Below are 19,568 nucleotides of genomic sequence, written 5' to 3' on the forward strand. Positions count from 1 at the left end.
TCATCAACCCGCTCTGCTGCCCTCTGCTACTTAACTAGCTGTGTGGGCTTGGGCAAGCTGCTCACTCACTCTGAGCCTTCCTCCCACCTGTGAGATGGAGATGGTAACAGTACCTGCATTGCAGGATTATTACAAAGGTTCAAGAAGTCTATAAAAGTTAAGCCTTGGAACAGTTTCTGATATATAATTAACCCCTAGTGAACATTAGTTATTGTGATTTTTATTATCACCCTTCCATTTAAAAAAGGCAACTTCTGTGACAACAATAAAATGATGGACATAACATTTTTATCCTAAGAATCCAGGACATAATTCATCCATTACAAAGGAGAACTGCATGAAATATAGATACAGGGGTTGTTTTTTTTAAGTATCATTTGTTAAATCAAGACAAAGTACTTTAATACTGTTAAAACAGAATTATACTTATAGAAATTTTACCAAGTACTTTTAAGGTACTTTTACACATATGTGGTGCACAATATCAAATTACCAATATTCTATTTTTGAAGTACAAAAAGGACAATTTCACATGGTTCACATTAATAATATCCATGCAATGTGTCTAATGTTCAAATATGATTACTGTCATAAAAGAGAATAACTAGAAATTTTGTTGTTTTATTTTTGCACTTGTAACAAAATAAATTCTAATTTTCAAGGACATAAATGAAGAAAATGACCAACAAAAAATACTTATTTCTCACTTTTATATTTACACACACTTCTATTTTCATTGTAGTTTCTTTTTTTTAATATGTCTTTTGCTTTGATTTCTGAGTGTGGTACATCTTAAAAAGGCAAATCAAATAACTCTTAATTTCTTATACAAAGATTTAGATCCCCATTTTAAACAATATGTGCACTGTGTATCATGCACTTACGTATATGTGTTTCATCTTATTAAAGAACTATTGTAACACAGCACATTAACAGGATGAAGGACAAAAACCACACACTCATCTCAAGTGATACACAAAAAAGCATTCAATAAAACTCAACACCCTTTTGTGATAAAACCACTCAACAAGCTAGGAACAGAAGGAAATTACCACAACATAGTAAAGGTGATCTATGAAAGCTCACAGCTTATATCATAACGGTAAAAAACTAAAAGCTTATTATCCTCAAGACATGGACAATTTGATGACTGTATGTACTTTCACATACACACAATATATATATATATATATATGTAATGAAGAAAACTACAGGGTCAATGTGTAAGAATCAAGTGCCAAAATCTCAGATACAAAAGCAAATTTATTTCAACAGTGTATTAAAATAATTGTTTTAAGTATCTACCTAAACAAGTAGAAGTTAGGTCAGCAATGTAAATACCATTTAATCTTATGAAGTCTATTATTATAGTAGCCCAGTGTCTTCAGTAAAGAAACTTAGAGTTGAGTGAATAATTATTTAAAAAATATTATATAACTTCCTGAATAAAAAAAATAGAAAAATATGAAGATACATAACTAATTTCCAAATTACACTTACTAATTACTTACTTTACTAATTACACTTACATTTCCAAATCAAATTATCCTGTCAAATAATTGCTCCTAGGCATGTTGAAATAAAATTTATTTAACTGGACTTTAATAGTTCAACTAGATTTCAATTGGAAGGATATTGACATTAACCTATTTACAATTTCTGCCCAATACTGTCTTACTTTCTTGGCTCATTTGGGTTGTTATAACAAAAATATCATAAGTTGGGTGGCTTATAAACAGCAGAAATTTTTTTCTCACAGTTCTAGAAGCTCCAAATCTAAGATGGAGGTGTTGGTAGATCTGGTGTCTGGTGAGGACCTGCTTTGTCACTGATGGCCGTCTTCTCACTGTAACCTCACATGATGGAAGGGAGCAGCTCTCTGGGTCTCTTTTACAAGGGCACCAACCCCATATTTATGGGGCTTCAACACAAGTTTTAGGGGACACAAACATTCAGACCACAGCACTTTGTGAACTTCAATGCAATCATGCTGTCAGATCAAGTCTGTAATACCTCTGCAATTTAAAACAGCTTCTTGGTCTTTTTTCTTAGTTGTAAATATAACCAATAGAAATAATTTCAATTTTCAGTAAGGTGAAATTTGGATCTTTGAGTGAGATCAATAATTGAAAAGTAAAACCAAAATTAGATACATTTTATACATATAAATAGAATAAAAATAAAATATGCAGGAATACTAAAACATTTATGTTTGAATGAATCTGTTATTTAGAATTACAGTTTGGTATTTGCTTTTGTTATTGATTTTGACATCACTAAATATATAAAGAGAAACTTAGAATGATACTACAAAGAACAGATTTTAAGGCATATATGATTTAGTTTCTCTATTTTTATAACATAGAACTAGCCACAGATTTCCTCTCTGAAATATATTTGATAGTCTTACTGCACACAATATAAGGTTCAAAACTTCAAGCTAACATTCTTGAATTAGGTGTGGTGGAAGTGTATGGGGGTGGGGGCGAGGCTGAAGTAAGATAACCTTGACTTAAATCTAAGGTCTGCTACTTATTGGTTCTATAATGATGGGCAGGTATGGTGTTTCATCTTCCTAAGCTTGTAAACTACAGAAACAATAGGGATTATAATACTTTATAGAATTTACTTATCATAAAGATACCTTGGGCTAGAGCTTGAAGGAAGATCAGAATTCACTATACAGATAAGAAGAAGAGGTGAGCAGAGATATGGAAAACCATTTTCTATCCTCTGAATACATAGTTAGCATTCAGGAAAGAGGAAAGACGTGAGAATGAAAAGCAAGGCAAGGATTAGATCAAGTAGTGTCTTAATTTACCATGTAAGCACTAGTCAAACATGTAACAGTTTTAATGAGCAAATAGAACAGTTAAGCTGTGTTTTATGTAAATCATAAATAGTATGTGAGGAGGTCATGAGCCTGCAAGCAATAAAATCAATTATGAATTTTCTAAAAAAATTGATAGGACATGATGAGCAGGTAAATATTTACAAAGGATTAGGACTAGATGCATTTGTGTAGGACTAACAGGGGTGTCCAACTCACAGCCCAAGATGGCTATGAATGCAGCCCAATACACAATTGTAAATTTACTTAAAACCTTTGTTTTTGCTCATCAGTTTTCATTAGTGTTTGTGTATTTAATGCATGGCCCAAGACACTTCTTCTTCCAATGTGGCCCAAAGACACTAAAAGGTTGGACACCCCCAGTAGAAGATGTAACCAAAATGTACTTTCAGAAGAGGCAGAAGGTGGACAGAGAAAGATTTGTTCATCTTGTCGTCTAGAATCTGTGAGGCATACAAGTAAGGACAATTCAGTGAATGTAACCCTCTTGCTTAAGAACAAGCTCTAAACTGAAGAAACAGATTTAGGTATCATCTGTATTTGGAGTTGGTAGAAACTGTTAGCATGAGTGAGCTTTTCCATAGATTGTATGTGACATACAATCTATGAGAAGAAAAGAATCTTTAGGATGGGTCCCAGGGGAACGACTTTACTTGAAGGGTGATAGAGGAAACAATTCAGAGTAGAGAGAGATAGGTGGGTGAGATAGTTATTTTTTTTAAAAAAAGACTAGTTAAAGTTAGTAATTGTTGAATCTCGGTGATGGGCACAGAGATTCACTGTCCTATAGTTTGGGTATATGTTTGAAATAACATAAATAAAATATTTTAAAAGGAGGGGTAGGTAGAAAAGAATGAATCAGTGAAGTATTGAAGAGATGGAGTATCTCTTGTGGACAAAAAAATAGAGTGGGAACTCTGTAATAAATCTGATTAAGTCCTGTGATCAAAAGTAACCTCACAGAGTCACTTTCCTACCTGGGCAGTTCAGGGCTACAGGCCTGTAACTTGTTTAGTAAAAGGTTTATCTCTGCCTTAAGCAAGCCCTGTCTACTGTTCTTGTGCATCTAGGTTTGCACACCTTTGAAATGCTGGAGTAATCCTCTTTTTCAGACTCCTCAGAAGGGTAGACACCCTCAAAGGAACACATAATCTGTTGTTTATCCTGTAATCCAATCCCTGCCTTGCTTTCTCCCATCTTCTAACAATCTTCTTAAACCCAAACATGCAGTATCTAAAGAAACTGCAAACTGTCATTCCCTGGATCATTTGAGATCTTGTTTCCAGGCATGTTGTTAGTTTGTCCAAACTCTTTTAAAAATTCTCTATAGGTTTGGACATTTCTTACAGAGAAATTGTGAGGGAGGAAAGCATTAAGCAGGAGTAGTATTTACCTCAGTGGAGTCAGACGTGAGTGGAAGTGATAGGGGACTCAAGAGTTAGAAAACTTTAGTTTAAGTAATAGCTAATAAGCTTAGTAATCAATGCTCGTAAAAGCTATTGTTCCAGGAAAGGAAGATATGACACACCCTGACTCCAGGAGACCATAAGCAGTTCCACCTTTGTGCCTCAGGAGGGCTGCAAGCAATTCAAGATAGTATTTGAGCCATTGCACTCATGCATGAGATGACCACTGCCCAGGACACAGCTAATGACCACTGCCCAGGGCGAGAATGCTGCAGTTTTTTAATCCAATTAAAATTTCCCTGAATTCCAAACCCCTTGCCTCTACTTTGTTCTCCTTATAAAAAGGGCCATTTTAGAATGGAATTCAGGGTGTGAACCTGCCATCTTCTCAGACCGCCAGCCCTCTCAATAAAGCAGCCATAAAGATTCAATCTTTGTCTCTGCTTATTGGGTTCAACATGTGACAGGCAGCACAAACAGTTGATCTTTTCCAGTTTCAGAAGGGTTTGGTAGTTGGGTCATTAGAATGCCTTTGTCAGGAACTGTTACGGTGGAGTGCAAGCTTCATTTCAGTGATTTGGGGCAACACAGAAACAAAGTAGAAACAAAGCAGTTTACTGAAACCTGAGCATGAACATATGAAAGAAAGGCAGGTATAGGACCAAAGATCAGGGTTTTATTTTGGTTTTAGTTTTACATGGTAGACTGGATAGGGTAATTAATGTCAGAGAAAGCAGAGAATTTCCTAGGAGATGTATTGGGTTGGCCAAAAAGTCCAGTTAGTTTTTTCCATAAAATAAAAGATACATTTTTCATTTTCACCAATAACTTTATTGATTTGGATATTTTGAGTAGGTCAGGAATCTCCTGCATAGTACAAGTTGATTTTTCTCAGTTAATGTCTTGATTTGATCACTATCAACTTCAACTACAGCATTGTCCAGAGAGAAATCTCTAGCACAAAATTTCGAAAACCACTTTTGACACATTCAATCAATCACAGCATCTTCACAGATTGCACAAATCGTTTTTGTGTTTCATTTGAGTTTTTAACTTTCTTGAAATAATAAAGCATAATATGTCCAAAATGTTGAGCATTTTCTTTCAAATACTGCATGAACAACAAAGTAGAAGGATAAATCTGAACAACAAAAGATATAATCTACCTCTGCCTTTGAAATGAAAGGTGCAGACAAGGATCAGCTCAGAGGAAGAGCTTATGTCAGAGTGCTTAAGCAGGGGAAGTCAGAGGGGAGCAGGAACAAGGTTTAGCAAAAAGTCTGGGCCTGAGGTCCCTGTGCAGAGGTTACATAAATAAGGAAGCCTGAGGACTTGATCAAACACACCAACTAGATAAGAATTTTAAATTAACTCATTTTCTGAATTCAAAGCAAAGGGATTCTGGTGAAGCAAATATAAGGCAAAGAAAATAAATTCTCTTTACTGAAAAATAGCCTTCAGGGTGAAACAGTTTGCTGTGTCTGACTGTGACAGGACATAGCTGAAGCTGTAGCTATTCTTAGGTAGGAGCTGACCAGCAGCCATTCCCAGACAGCAGAGCAGCCATTCCCAGATAAGCAGTTATCTCAAGGTCATACACTAACCCCCGTTTTAGCAGCTGCACTCCTTCCCCTCCTCCTTCTGCCTGTGTAACAAGCATATAAGGAAGCCCCATCTTAAACTCATTGCACAGAATTTGGATTTTTTTTATCTCCTCTGGGTCTGCACGCGTGAATAAACCCCACTTCGCAAACTCCGAGGCCATCTGAGTTGTCTTTTCCGTAACATGATCACAAAAGAAGGAAGACTTAGAAATTCAGTAGAGATGCAACATGGACACTACAGAGCAAAATGAGAAAGTCTGTACACCCAAAAGAGTTTTAGTTAAAATCAAAATGTAGGCTCTTATTATATGTATATTCTTTTTTCCCTTTGAACAATATATTTATGGCACAATAACATTTTGTTTTTAAAATAGGATGCTTAGACTAAGGTGGTAGAGGGAAAGGTATTTCCGATACCTTTTGAAGGTAGAACAGATGGACTTGTTAAAATGTGTACAGTAAAATAAAAATAACCGTAGATAAAATGTTAACAGAGGTTAGCTGTGTGATATAATTAAATATGATGCTTCCTGTATTCTTTTAAAATTTTTGGAGTTATTTAGATAACTTAATTCTAAACAGAAGAATAAGATCTTGATATAAAAATTCAATAATGAAATACATACAGTAAAAATGTTTAAGTTCCTCTTCAAACTCAAATCCCTTATCCCATACTCTTCCCTAGAGATCACTGTTGAACTACAGCATTAAAGGGTTTCAAAGCCCTTCCCATATGGCTTACTGTTTTGTTTTTCATCCTTTCTTTTTTTTTCTTAAGATTTTATTTATTTATTTTTAGAGAGGGAAGGGAGGGAGATAGATAGAGAGAGAGAGAGAAACATCAATGTGCGGTTGCTGGGGGTTATGGCCTTCAACCCAGCCATGTACCCTGGCTGGGAATCGAACCTGCGACACTTTGGTTTGCAGCCCATGCTCAATCCACTGAGCTATGCCAGCCAGGTCTTTTCTTTTTCTTTATTCAACCTTTCATTTCATTATAGCCCTCCAAAGAGAAAACTAAATTAAAGAATTAATGTATATATAGCTCTGGCTGGCTTAGCTCAGTGGATTGAGCATGGGCTGCGAACCAAAGCGTCACAGGTTCAATTCCTAGTCAGGGTACATGCCTGCATTGCAGGCCATGACCCCCAACAGCTGCACATTGATGTTTCTCTCTCTCTCTTTCTCCCTCCCTTCCCTCTCTAAAAATAAATAACTAAAATCTTTTAAAAAATTACTTATAAAAAAGTGTATATATTATATAATCATATAATTTACTTAATTAATTTAATTTTAAATTTAACTTAGTTTCACCTAAACCCCCCAAAAATAAATACCTAAGGAATAGGATTTTGTAGGGCTGAGCTCCAGAGGCCACAAACCACTGTAATATCTAAGATTATTTTATACAGCCCCTCTCCCCTCAGAAATAGAACTACTTCTCCCCCTTGGGGTCAATACTGCCCTTATTAAGAACACAGGGTGTACTGATATTTTAAATACGGTGTCAGTCAAATAGGATTTGGTATGAACCATGCTCTGCATAACACTGTCTGCTCCCTTGGCTTCCCTCACCACACTCTTTGGTTTCATGCCCCTCTTGAGATACTTAGTCTTCACTGCTTCCTCTATTACAGTGTTTCCGAAACTCACTATGTAAAATAGTTTTTAATTCACATTCTAATATACGCTTACTTGTTTCAAAATTATATACAATATATAATTCCCATAGTAATAAAATATGTACAATATAAAACATACAAAAATAGTTTAAAGGATAAGACATTTTAAATGTAGAGACAGAAATTATAACTATCCTTTTTCCACATGAAAATATACCTACCATCTTGGAAAACCTAGTTTTATGTGAATTTTATAAGTCGCATTTTCTTTGGACTCTGTCTAGGTATATTTCCTTTTTCTATATGTCACAGGTGGGCACAGGTAACCAGGTTCTTGGTGATTGGGACAAAGAATTGAACTGAACACCCAGAGTTTATAGCAGAGAACATGGGAGCAGGCCAACTCCAAGCAGAGATTGACCTCATGGGCTCAAGGGATTCTATTCTTATAGGGCAGATCCTTCCTGGCTAGTTTTGGTGGGCTTTTACTACGCATGTACAAGTAGTTGTATTACTTTAAAGCTACTGCACCTGTGGTCTCCCATGATTTTCCCTGATTGGCCATCAGAGAAAGGGTCGTACAATGTTACCAAATGGACCCCACCTTCTCCTGGGGTCCCCCTGTACTAGGTTCACTTTGCCTGCCGCCAGGGAATTATAGCTCTCCATGTTACAGATTGGTGAAAAGGAAAGGAATTATTTATTCAAGTTATATAGAATTAAGAGTAATGACTTAATGTCTTCATTAAAATCCCAAAGTCCCTTAAAACACCCATAAACACACACAGTCCTTCCTTCCCCCACTTTGCCTGGTCTGGGGTAACATATCTCAGGAAAAGAAATAGAAGTTCATTGCCCAGATAGCCTCTGTTTCTTCCCAGTAATCTCTGCTTGGCTGGCAGGCCTCCCTCAGTTCCCGGCACCATCAGCTGTGTCACTGGGATCTCCAGTTCTTATTCCAAAACCACATGGCACCCTCTCATGGCCCACCAGCAAGAGTCCTTTCACCCCTCTACTTCCCACAGCATCTCCCCTGCATTCTTCCAAACTGCTAAGAGCGAGCTCTGCATCACTGCTACATCTTGCTTTCTGGCTTCTTAAGATGCATGGCAAAGGGAGACCCAAAGCCGCATGGTTTTTCCCTGCTAAAGCCTCCCAGTTCTTCTCTACTAAAGCAGCATGGTTGCTGTGCCAAAGTCGCGTGGTGATTCTTGTCATGGCTACTGCGCCTGGGTTTAAATCCCAGCACCAATCTTCCTCTGCAACCCCATTTCTGACCCCTCCCACAATCAGCTACACTTGCCAGCATTCCCATATTTTTCCAGCTTTTGTGGGCTGCCATAGTAAGTTTGGGCAGGTGTGGACCTGTGGTGTGGAACCAATTATCTCCAAGCTTTCACACAGGCGCTGTAACCAGGGTGAGTTGCCTCCCAGTTACATCCTGAGTGAAAGTCACTCCCTTCTCCCTGGCTCAAAGCACGGGCCACAGCTATTTAACATATCTATGAAACCAGTTAAAGGTTATAGATATGTTAAATGACTGTTCTAGAGATTATCTGCAAAACTGTTGCTATGCAAAACAACTCAATGGCCCTGCTCCATGTGTCCCAGTCCTCAGTGCAGACTTGTGGGGGTGAGGACATCTTATATTTTTAATATTTCCTGGACACCCTGAGTTCTGGACCCCATTACAAATCCTTCTTTTGGACACTCCCTGGCTGCACCCTCTTACAAATATAGCAAACCTCATCTATTATCATGGCTTGGATTGCCATCTATGAGTTGCTGTCTCCCAAATTTTATGTCTCTAGCATAGACCTCTATTCTGAGCTTCAGAAACACATATTAAATTGCCTCACTGACATCTTCATTTGGATGTTACATGAGCACTTGAATATAGAGCTCCTCATCTTTCCTATCAGAAGTGCTTCTCACCTTATGCTCTCAAATGAAGTCATTACTATCTACGAGGAACGCTTGTCAAACCAAAATTAGTGGTGTCATCCTTGATACCTTCTCTTCCATTGCACCACCTCTTCTCTGTAACTAAGATGTCAGTTTTATCTCCTGAATAATTCTCAAAACAGTCCACTTGCCTCCATTTTACTGCCATCAACATAAATTACTTTATACACTAAAGTGTATTCCTACAAAATTCATATGTGGAAGTCCTGACCTCCTATACCTGACCATATTTGGAGATAGGGTCTTCAAAAAACTAATTAAATTAAAAGAGGGTGACTAGGATGGACCTTCATCCATTGTGACTGGTATCCTTACAAGAAGAGGAAATCTGAACACAGAACATACAGGAAGAAGGCAATGTGAAGACAAGGGAGGAGATAGCTGTGGACATTTGTATTCAAGTCTTTGTGTGGATACAGTCTTTCATTTTTCTTGGATTAGTACCTAGGGGTATATTACTGAGGTACATGTTATGTGTTTGTCTTTTTAAGAAACTGTCAAACTGTCTTCCAAAATGTTTGTACAATTTTACATTTCCCATCAGCAGTATATAAGAGTTACAGCTGCTCCATATCCTCAACTGACACCAACACTGGGTATGATGAATTCTTTCAAATTTTATTTATTTCACATCTATCTACAGAGTGTCTACTCAAATTTTTGGCCTATTTTTTAAACTAGTTTTATTGTTTTCTTATTGAGTTTTGAGAATTTTTAGACATAGGTTCCCAGTCTATGCCTTGTATACTCTCATTGGAGTATTTTGGCCAGCAGCAATTCTTAGCTTTTAGTAAGTCCAAAATGTCTGCATTTTTTCTTTTATGAATACAGCTTTTGGTGTTGCATTTAAGAAATCTTTGCCTACTTTGTGGTCACAAAGTTTTATTCTGTTTTCTTGTATAAGTTTTTGACTTTTAGGTTTTACATTTGGGTATCAAAATGTTTCAGCACTATTTGTTAAAAAGACTATTATATCACCACTGAATTACCTTTGCTATTTTTTAAATCAGTTATTCATATGTGTGAGTATTTTGGGGGCTCTATTCTAAATCAATGATCTATGTCTTTGACTTTATGTTAACCCCACACTTTCTTAAATACTGTAGGTTTTTGTTTTTGTTTTTTAAATCCTCACCCTATGGTATGTTTATTGATTTTAGAGAGAGAAGGACAGACAGACAGATAGACAGACAGACATCAATGTGAGAAACACTGATTGGTTGCCTCCTATACCTCCCTTACCAGGGGGAAGTTGCAAACCACAATGTAGGGATGTGCCCTGACCAGCAATTAAACCTGCAACCTTTCAGTGTACAGGCTGATACTCCAACCAACTGAACAACCCAGCCAGGGCTTAAATACTGTAGTTTTATAATAAATCTTGAAGTTAGGTATTGTTAGCTATCCAGTTTTCCTTTTCTTTGTCAAAGTTATGTTGGAGACCCCAGGTTCTTTATATTTCTATTTAAATTTTGGATTCAGCTTGTCAATTTCTCCAAAACACTTGTTGAGATTATAGATCAATTAAAGAATGAAAATCTTAACTACAGAGGATCTATCAACTCATAAATATCTCTATTTATTTAGGTCTTCATTACTTTTTATCAATAATATTTATACTTTTTAAGGAACAAGGGCTATTTCTCTTTTTTAAAACAATATTATATTTATTTTTAGGAAGAAAGGAAGGGAGAGAGAAAGAGGGAGAGAAACATCAATGTGTGGTTGCCTTTCGTGCACCCCCTAATGGGGACCTGGCCCACAACCCAGGCATGTGCCCTGACTGGGAATGGAACCAGTGACCCTTTGGTTCACAGGCTGGTACTCAATCTACTGAGCCACACCAGCCAGGGTTGCTCCTGTCTTAACAGATTCATTTTGACATATTTCTTATTCTTTGATATTACTGTATATGTTATTAAGTTTGAGTTCTCAATTATATATTACTAAGTATACATAGAAGTACAACTGATTCTTATATGTTGACCCTGTATTCTGTAATCTTGCAAAATAACACTTATTAGTTCTAGTCACTTTCTTGTAGATCTGGTCAAACTATTTATGTAGATGATCATGTCATCTGCAAACAAAGACCATTTTACTTTTCCTTTTCTATGCTGGAAGTATTTTATTTCTTTTTCTTGTTCATTGTACCAGCTAGGATAATGTTAATAGAATTAGTGAGAGCTGAAAGAAATCCTGTTTTCTCCCTAAATTTAAGAAAGAAGCAGTCAGTCTTCCCCATAATGTATGATTTTTACCTGTTCATTGTTCATGAATGCCTTGTTAGCAGGATGAGAAAACTCTCTTTTATTACTAGTTTGCTGAAAGTTCTTATCAGGAATGGATGTTGCATTTTTAACATGGCTTTTCTGCATGTATTGAGATGTTGATGTTTTCTTTTCTTTTCCTTTGGTTTACTGGCTTTCCTTTTCTAATTAGTTTTATACTAAAACCTCATTTAATCCTCCATATATTTTACCCTCTCATATTTCCCATACTATTGTCCTTATGCTACATAATGGATAATAAATCAATTCTATCTGCCTGGCTGCTAATTCATTCTTTGGTTTTGTGTAGTATCTGTTTAATACATTTGCTAAACTTTTTATTTCAGTAAATTTATTTTTAATTTATAAATGTTCTGTTAGGCTTCTTTTTATATCTGAATAGCTTTTTGAGCAGTAACTTCTCATTTTTTATTCCATCCTTTTTTATGTATAAGTTTTTAAAATATATTTTATTGATTATGCTATTCGAGTTGTCCTATCCTCCCCATTATTTCCCTCTGCATGCACCACTCTCCCACCCCCATTCCCCCCCTTAGTTCATATCCATGGGTTGTACGTATAAATTCTTTGGCTTCTCCATTTCCTATACTGTTCTTTACATCCCAATGGCTATTCTGTACTTCTTATTCCCTGTACCTTTTCCCCCATTCTCCCTTCTCTCCCTCCTGGCTGATAACCTTCCATGTGATCTCCATTTCTGTGATTCTGTTCCCCTTCTAGTTGTTTGCTTAGTTTGGATTTTTTTGTTTGTTTGTTTTTTAGGTTCAGTTGTTGATAGTTGTAAGTTTGTTGTCATTTTATTGTTCATAATTTTTACTATCTTTCTTTTCTTAGATAAGTCCTTTTAACATTTCATCAGTAATGGCTTGGTGATGATGAACTCCTTTAACTTAACCTTATCTGGGAAGCTCTTTATCTGCCTTTCCATTCTAAATGATTGCTTTGCTGGATAGCATAATCTTAGATGTAGGTCCTTGCCTTTCATGACTTGGAATACTTCTTTCTAGGCCCTTCTTGCCTGTAAGGTTTCTTCTGAGAAATCAGCTGATAGTCATATGGGAACTCCTTTGTAGGTTACTGTCTCCTTTTCTCTTCCTGCTTTTAAGATTCTCTCCTCTTTAATCTTGGGTAATATAATTATGATGTGCCTTGGTGTATGCTTCCTTGGGTCCAACTGCTTTGGGACCCTCTGAGCTTCCTGGACTTCCCGGAAGCCTGTTTCTTTGCCAGATTGGGGGAGTACTCCTTCATTATTTTATCAAATAAGTTTCCAATTTCCTGCTCTTTCTTTTCTCCTTCCAGCAGCACCCTTATGATTCGGATGTTGGAATGTTTAAAGTTATCCTAGAGGTTCTTAAGCCTCTCATTTTTTTGAATTCTTGTTTCTTCAAGTTTTAAAGATTTTAATTACTTTTAGAGAGGGGAAGGAAGGGATGAGGAGAGGGAGAGAAACATCAATGTGTGGTGGCCTCTAATGTGCCCCCAACTGGGCACCTGGCCCACAACCCAGGCATGCACCCTAGACTAGGAAACAAACCAGCGATCCTTTGGTTTGCAGGCCGGCACTCAGTCCACTGAGTCACACCTGTCAGGGCTGTTTCTTCATTCTGTTCTGGTTGCATGTTTGTTTCTTCCTTCTGCTCCAAATTGCTGATCTGAGTCTCGATTTCCTTCCCTTCACTTGTGGTTCCCTGTATATTTTCCTTTATTTTGCTTTGCATAGCCTTCACTTTTTCCTCCATTTTGTGACCATCCTCAACCATTTCTGTGAACATCCTGATTACCAGTGTTTTGAACTATGCACCTGATAGGTTGGCTATCTATTCATCACTTAGTTCTAGTTTGGAGCCTTGATCTCTTCTTTTATTTGGGCCATATTTCATTTGTCTTGGCACATCTGTTATGTTGTAAGGGGCGGAGCCTTAGGTATTCACCAGGGCAGGGCAACCTACTTCACTGTGTAGTGACACTGTATGTGAATGAGAAGTCACAGAGGGAACAATTTCTTGGCTCTTGCCTGCTTTCAGTCACTTCCCCCGCTATCCACAAGCAAATTGGGTCCTTCTGGTGCTGACTCCCAGGTTGGTGGGTTTGTATACATTCTAGAACCCTGTGGGTCTCTCCAACGGCTCTCCTGTGAGGCTAGAAGTTCCTGCTGCTGCTGCAACCCCCACAGGTTTTTACCACCAGAGGTTTTGAGGTTTCATTTCCCTGCCCTGGAACCCTGGGCTGCAAAGTCTGTCTCACTCCCTAGTTGTTCCTCCTGGTTTACCTGCATGTGATTGTGGGAACTTCCAGTCTGCCAGCTGCCACCTTGCCCACCTGGTTCTCCAGCTGCTGCCTTGCCCTGCGAGTCCTCTCTGCCCCAGCTACCTGTCTCTGCCCCTCCTACCAGTCTTAATGAACATTTCTTCTTTAACTCCTTGCTTGTCGGACTTCCATACAGTTCAATTTTCTGGCAGCTCTGGTTATTTTTTGTTTGTAAATTTGTTGTTGTCCTTCTTTTGGTTGTGCAAGGAGGGAAAATTGTATCTACCTATCCCTCCATCTTGGCCAGAAGTCTCTCATTCTTTATTTTTTAAACAAAGAGACATTTTTAAGTTTTTATCAGATGATTCTTTACTCTCAAGTCCATACTGTCCTTTAAAAGCTTTTTAGCAGTGTGAAATCTCTCTTGCACTGTCTTTATTTTTCCTGTAGATTCTCAGTACCAGCTTCTAGTTTATTTATAGGATTGGTGATTTTTTACTGTGAGCTCATATTTGGCTGACCTTAATGTTGTATGGAGAATTCTGATGGCTGAAACTACAAATGCTTCCTCTGCAGATGATCTGAGTTTGTTTCTTGTGGGAGTGAAGTACTGTAACTGAGGACCATGATAGTCACTGTAACCACACCCAGCTTTGTGCAAGACTATCTAGTTTGTTTTTTTAGCTTGTTAGAGCCCCAGAGTTTACTGGGCTGATCCCAGCATTGACATGAACATTTGGCCCTGAGACAACTACAGCTTAAGGAATGACTTATAACTCAGAAATCTCCATTACAGTTTCAACTATTTTATCTGCTTCTGTATATGCATATGTTTATCTGCTTATGTATATATGTCCCTCAAAGATTCTCTTACTTTTTGGAGGCCCAATGATGCATTAAAAATTATGTTTTTCTGACTTATCTAGAATTTATTTGTTCTGTAGTGAGAGGACCCTTAAGACCATCTGGTCCCTATACCAGTAAAAGTGTAAATCTTCTAACCTTTATAGATAAGAATCTTATTTGTAGATAATAATCTAACTTAAATATTTAATTGGCTATTGCTACATGATTTTTTAAAATCAAATGAAATGCCAAAGATAAATTGATCATTTTTCTTATAAAATTTAAAAGATTTTATATTCGGGTGTTCTAAAATTTTTCCAAGTCTCTAATGCTATCATGAAATCATTTGCTATGTCTAAAAAAGAAAAAAAATTAAATTTCATAGTTAAAATTCTCATTATTACTATAGCTGCTCAAAATGCTGAACACCCAAATTTAGCCTAATACATCCTACACACATGATTACAAGATTCTGTTCAATGATAAAAATTGCTGGCTTAGAAAATGAAAGTATATCTACACTCCCACATACAGCTAAACTGGCTTAATTCCACAGATGAGAATCTAAAACCTGTTTTTGACTATGTGGATCCTGAATAACTTGTCAATAATTTTCTTTACCCACTTTCAAATGAAGTGTTAAATAATACTTATGATTATATAGTCATACTCTAACTCAACTGGTTTTAAAAAATACCTAAATTTTTGATGTCTAAAAAATAAAGTCTAAAATAACAATTTAAAATCAAATTGTTATTCATTCAAGTAAACTATAGATAAACTATAGATAATACAATATAGAAAGAGGAAAATCATATATTCCATATTTAAATGTCATAAATAACAAATTTGATTAATAGGTATCAATGTGTTTTCAAACTGCCTGATGAATAGGTATGAAAATAAGCAAATTTTATAAGTTTACAAGGTATTTGTTAAAGCAGAAGTAAAATTAGTTATCTTAACTAAGGAAAAGCTTTGAAAAGGTTCTACATTTAATTTACATTCCTAAGATTTATTATAGACAATATAATTGGTGCAGTTCTATTTTATACTCAACCCACTTGTATACACTTTGATGTATTCTTTATAATGATGAGCATCATTACTGGAAGAGCTTCTAAACTAATAAAACATCACAGAACCTACCATCAGGTAAAATTTTCTTCTCTTCTTGAATATTCTTTAAGATTAGCCTCTGAATACTATTAATATGTACTCTCTGTCATCTGGAATAAAATATCTTGCAAACATCAAGGCAGACTTAAGCAATATTAATTTGAAAAGAAAAGATTTTAAAGTAAACTTTTTCTTGGCCTAATAAAAGAGTATAAATGACTTTTAACAATTCTCACAAGATCTCATAGACCAGAACTAAGGAAAATAATTTTCATTGTTTTTATGGTTGCAAAATTAACAAATGTTAAACCATAAACCCATGATTCCTTAGTAAAGTGAGACATACAACTGGGACACATTCATAGTAAATCCTTGATACTGTCTTATTTAAGGAAGCATCATTTCTTAAATTTCCAATACTCTGAATGAATTAATGTACATGCATATGATGTTATTAGAACTGTTAAACAAAACTGACTGTCTTTTTTAAAAAATTGATTTGAGAGGGAGGGAGGGAGGGGGAAGGAGGGAGAGAGAAAGAGAGCAAGAGAGATAAGCTTGTTGTTTCACTTATTTGTGCATTCATTGGTTGATTCTTATATGTGCCCTGACCATGAATCCAACCTGCAACCTTGGCGTATTGGGGCAACACTCTAACCAACTGAACTAACTACCCAGCCACAGTCAAAGCTGACTTTTTTACATGGCAGGATTCTACATTACCTAGATTAACTAGCACAAGAAAAGTTTAAGATCCCTAGATAAAAATTTCAAGTTTTAAAAACAAAAGATTGAAATAATTGTGATAGCAAATTATTAAGCCATTCTTTGAATTAAGTCTATATTATTTCATTTTCCTGCAGAATACCACAGTTTAGTAAGTAGTATTAGCATCCTCACTTGATATTTGATGTTCTGAAAGATTACAAAACCTACCCATGGTTGCATAATCAACAGAACAATGTTTAGCTTTGTCCGTACCAAGGTACAAGGCCCCAGTTCACTCTACTATCCTGTCTTTGGCACTACTTAAATAGGTATTCAGAAAGGAAACCTTTAAGATTTGCCTTTCCCAATGCTAAAAAAGCTATATCTAATCTTACAAAGACATTTTAACACATTTTAAGCACCTGGATTAACTATAACATATAAATATTAAATAATAAGCGTGGCAGGACTTTATTTCTATGGACAAAGTCTTAGAACCTTAATTAATGAAGGTATTTTTACATGAACTAATTTTTGAAAAATCTATAGGGAAATACAAATTAAAACAATGAGATACCACCACTCACCTATTAAAATAGCTAAAATCTAAAACATTGAGAATATCAAATGCTGGTGATGATGGAACAACAATTCTGTTTTCTTTGCTAGTCAGAATACAAAATGATACATCAGTGTTGGAAGATAGTTTGGTGATTTCTTACAAAGCTAAATGTGGTCTAACAATATGATCCAGCAAGCTTATTCCTCAGTATTTATTCAAGTGTGTCAACAACTTATTTCCACAGAAAAATCTGCATATGAATGTTTACAGCAGTTTTAGTCATAATTGCCAAAAAAAAATGGAAGCTACAAGATGTAGCTCTCAGTAAGTGAATAAACAATGTACATCCACACAGAGGAGTATTATTCAGTAATAAAAAGAACTGAGCAATCAAGCCACAAAAATACATGAAGGAACCTTAAATGCAAATTACTAAGTGAAATAAACCAGTCTGAAAAGGCTACCTACTATATGGTTCTGATTATATGACATTCTGAAAAAGGCAAACCAATAAAGACAGTAAAAAAATGAGTGCTTATCAGGAATTAAGGACAGAAGTGGGAGAAGAATGAGTTGGTACAGCATAAGGGATTTCTCGGGAAGTGAAACTACTGAACCCATTTTGCGTGACACTAGAAAGATGGATACATGACACTATACATTTACATGATGCATTATGCACCTTGCACTGGTGGGGCACATTCGTTACAAATGATGAACCATTATTAATTAATTCATTATTATTAACTAAAGTCCGTAGTTTACATTAAGGTAATAAGCTCACTGTGTTGTACAATTCTGTGGGGCTTTCATAATGCATAATGGATGTTATGATAACCTAAGTAACAGATGTACTTTCTACTCAATTTTTATAAACCTCAAGCTGAAGTGAAAACTAAACACTATTAATTATTTTAAAATCCACAGGTTATGAACTACAGCAAAAGGATAATTATAAAAATTATTCAACAAAAGAATATGCAAAATAAGTTTTTTGTAAAAATAACACAAGTTGGAAAGAATAAATCAAAATATGGAAATTCCATCACAGTTTATAGAGAAATACATAAGCATTAAAATAAAATGTTTTAAAAACAAAGAAACCTGAGAAATGGATTCTTAATTTTCCTACTGACATGAAATTACTAGTGTAACTTTGTTTTTATCCCATATTATAAATGGAGAAACTATTTATTAGTTTAGCTTTTAGTGAATTTCAAAATATGTACTACTCCTTACAAAAATTTAATACATAAATATTTTTAAAATCTGTTCTATGTAAATGTCATTTTAAAAAGATATTTACTAGAAATAATCTCCCTAGGAAAAAAAAGAATTAATTTCTAAAAAGAAAACACATAGCATAATTCAATATTGTTTTATCTTAAATTATTTACACATTTTGTTTTGCTACCAAACATTCACAGGTTTAAAAGGTTAAACCACTAAATTAGAGAGAATTTTAATACCAGGATATATCCTTCTTAAAAATCTTGAAGATGCAAAAACTTGTAGTGCATGAACATTCTGCTCACAATCTTTTCCTCAAAAAGAGATTAACAGATGATGTCGAGATCAGATCTTGACCTAGATATTGTTCTTGACACCAGAAATTGTTCTTGACACCAAGACACCAGAAATATATAAAATCACCTACAAAGGTTTAACATTTTCTGAAGATTTTAAGGGTTATTATGTAGAACCTCAAATCATTCTAAAAATCTGATGCTTTAAAAAAGGTTTTACTGCCATCAAACATTATTTTAACTAAATAATGTTCTGGGTTAGTTAGAAATTTAGCAAAAATATTTGTTTATAGCTTTATAAATGAAGACTATTTTAAAGAAATTATAGTAAATATAGTGAAATGTATGTGCTATCTTTGTAACATATATAACAGATATTTTCCTTGCCCTGGAATTCCCAAGCAAGAGCAAAATCTGCTTCTTTGTTGGTGGGAATGCAAAATGATACAGCCATGCTGGAAGACAGTTTTGCAATTTCTTACAAAGCTAATAAACATGACTAGAGGGTCAAAAGTAATTTTAGACTCTTCACGAAAGACTGATCTTTTCTTAATATAGGTAAGTACATAGAATTCCAAAAGGAACTTTTTTTTTCATAAATAATACCCTAAAAGAACAAATATCAACTAAACTGGAAATCTGCTTTAAAATTTACATATAAATATAAAAATGTATTATGTATGTCTGTAAACTTAAACAGATCGAAAGCAGTGTTTGAAAAAGCAATCTTTGTTATATTTTACTAAACAAGAAATGTTGTAAGTAAATGAAAAGGGTCGCTGAGATGAAATCGCATGTTCCTATTTCCTGTTTAATTG

The 19,568-nt window shown here is 35.5% G+C and overlaps 1 protein-coding gene across 2 annotated transcripts in view; it reads right to left on the reverse strand.

Annotated features, from left to right (window-relative positions):
* The window catches only part of COG5 (component of oligomeric golgi complex 5), a 361,130-nt gene that overhangs the window by 136,424 nt on the left and 205,138 nt on the right, over positions 1-19,568 (reverse strand). The gene's annotated exons all lie outside the window — the stretch shown is intronic.

Source organism: Phyllostomus hastatus, unplaced genomic scaffold (assembly GCF_019186645.2).
Source record: "Phyllostomus hastatus isolate PE091 unplaced genomic scaffold, TTU_PhHast_1.1 phas_scaffold_78, whole genome shotgun sequence".
Lineage (NCBI taxonomy): Eukaryota > Metazoa > Chordata > Mammalia > Chiroptera > Phyllostomidae > Phyllostomus > Phyllostomus hastatus.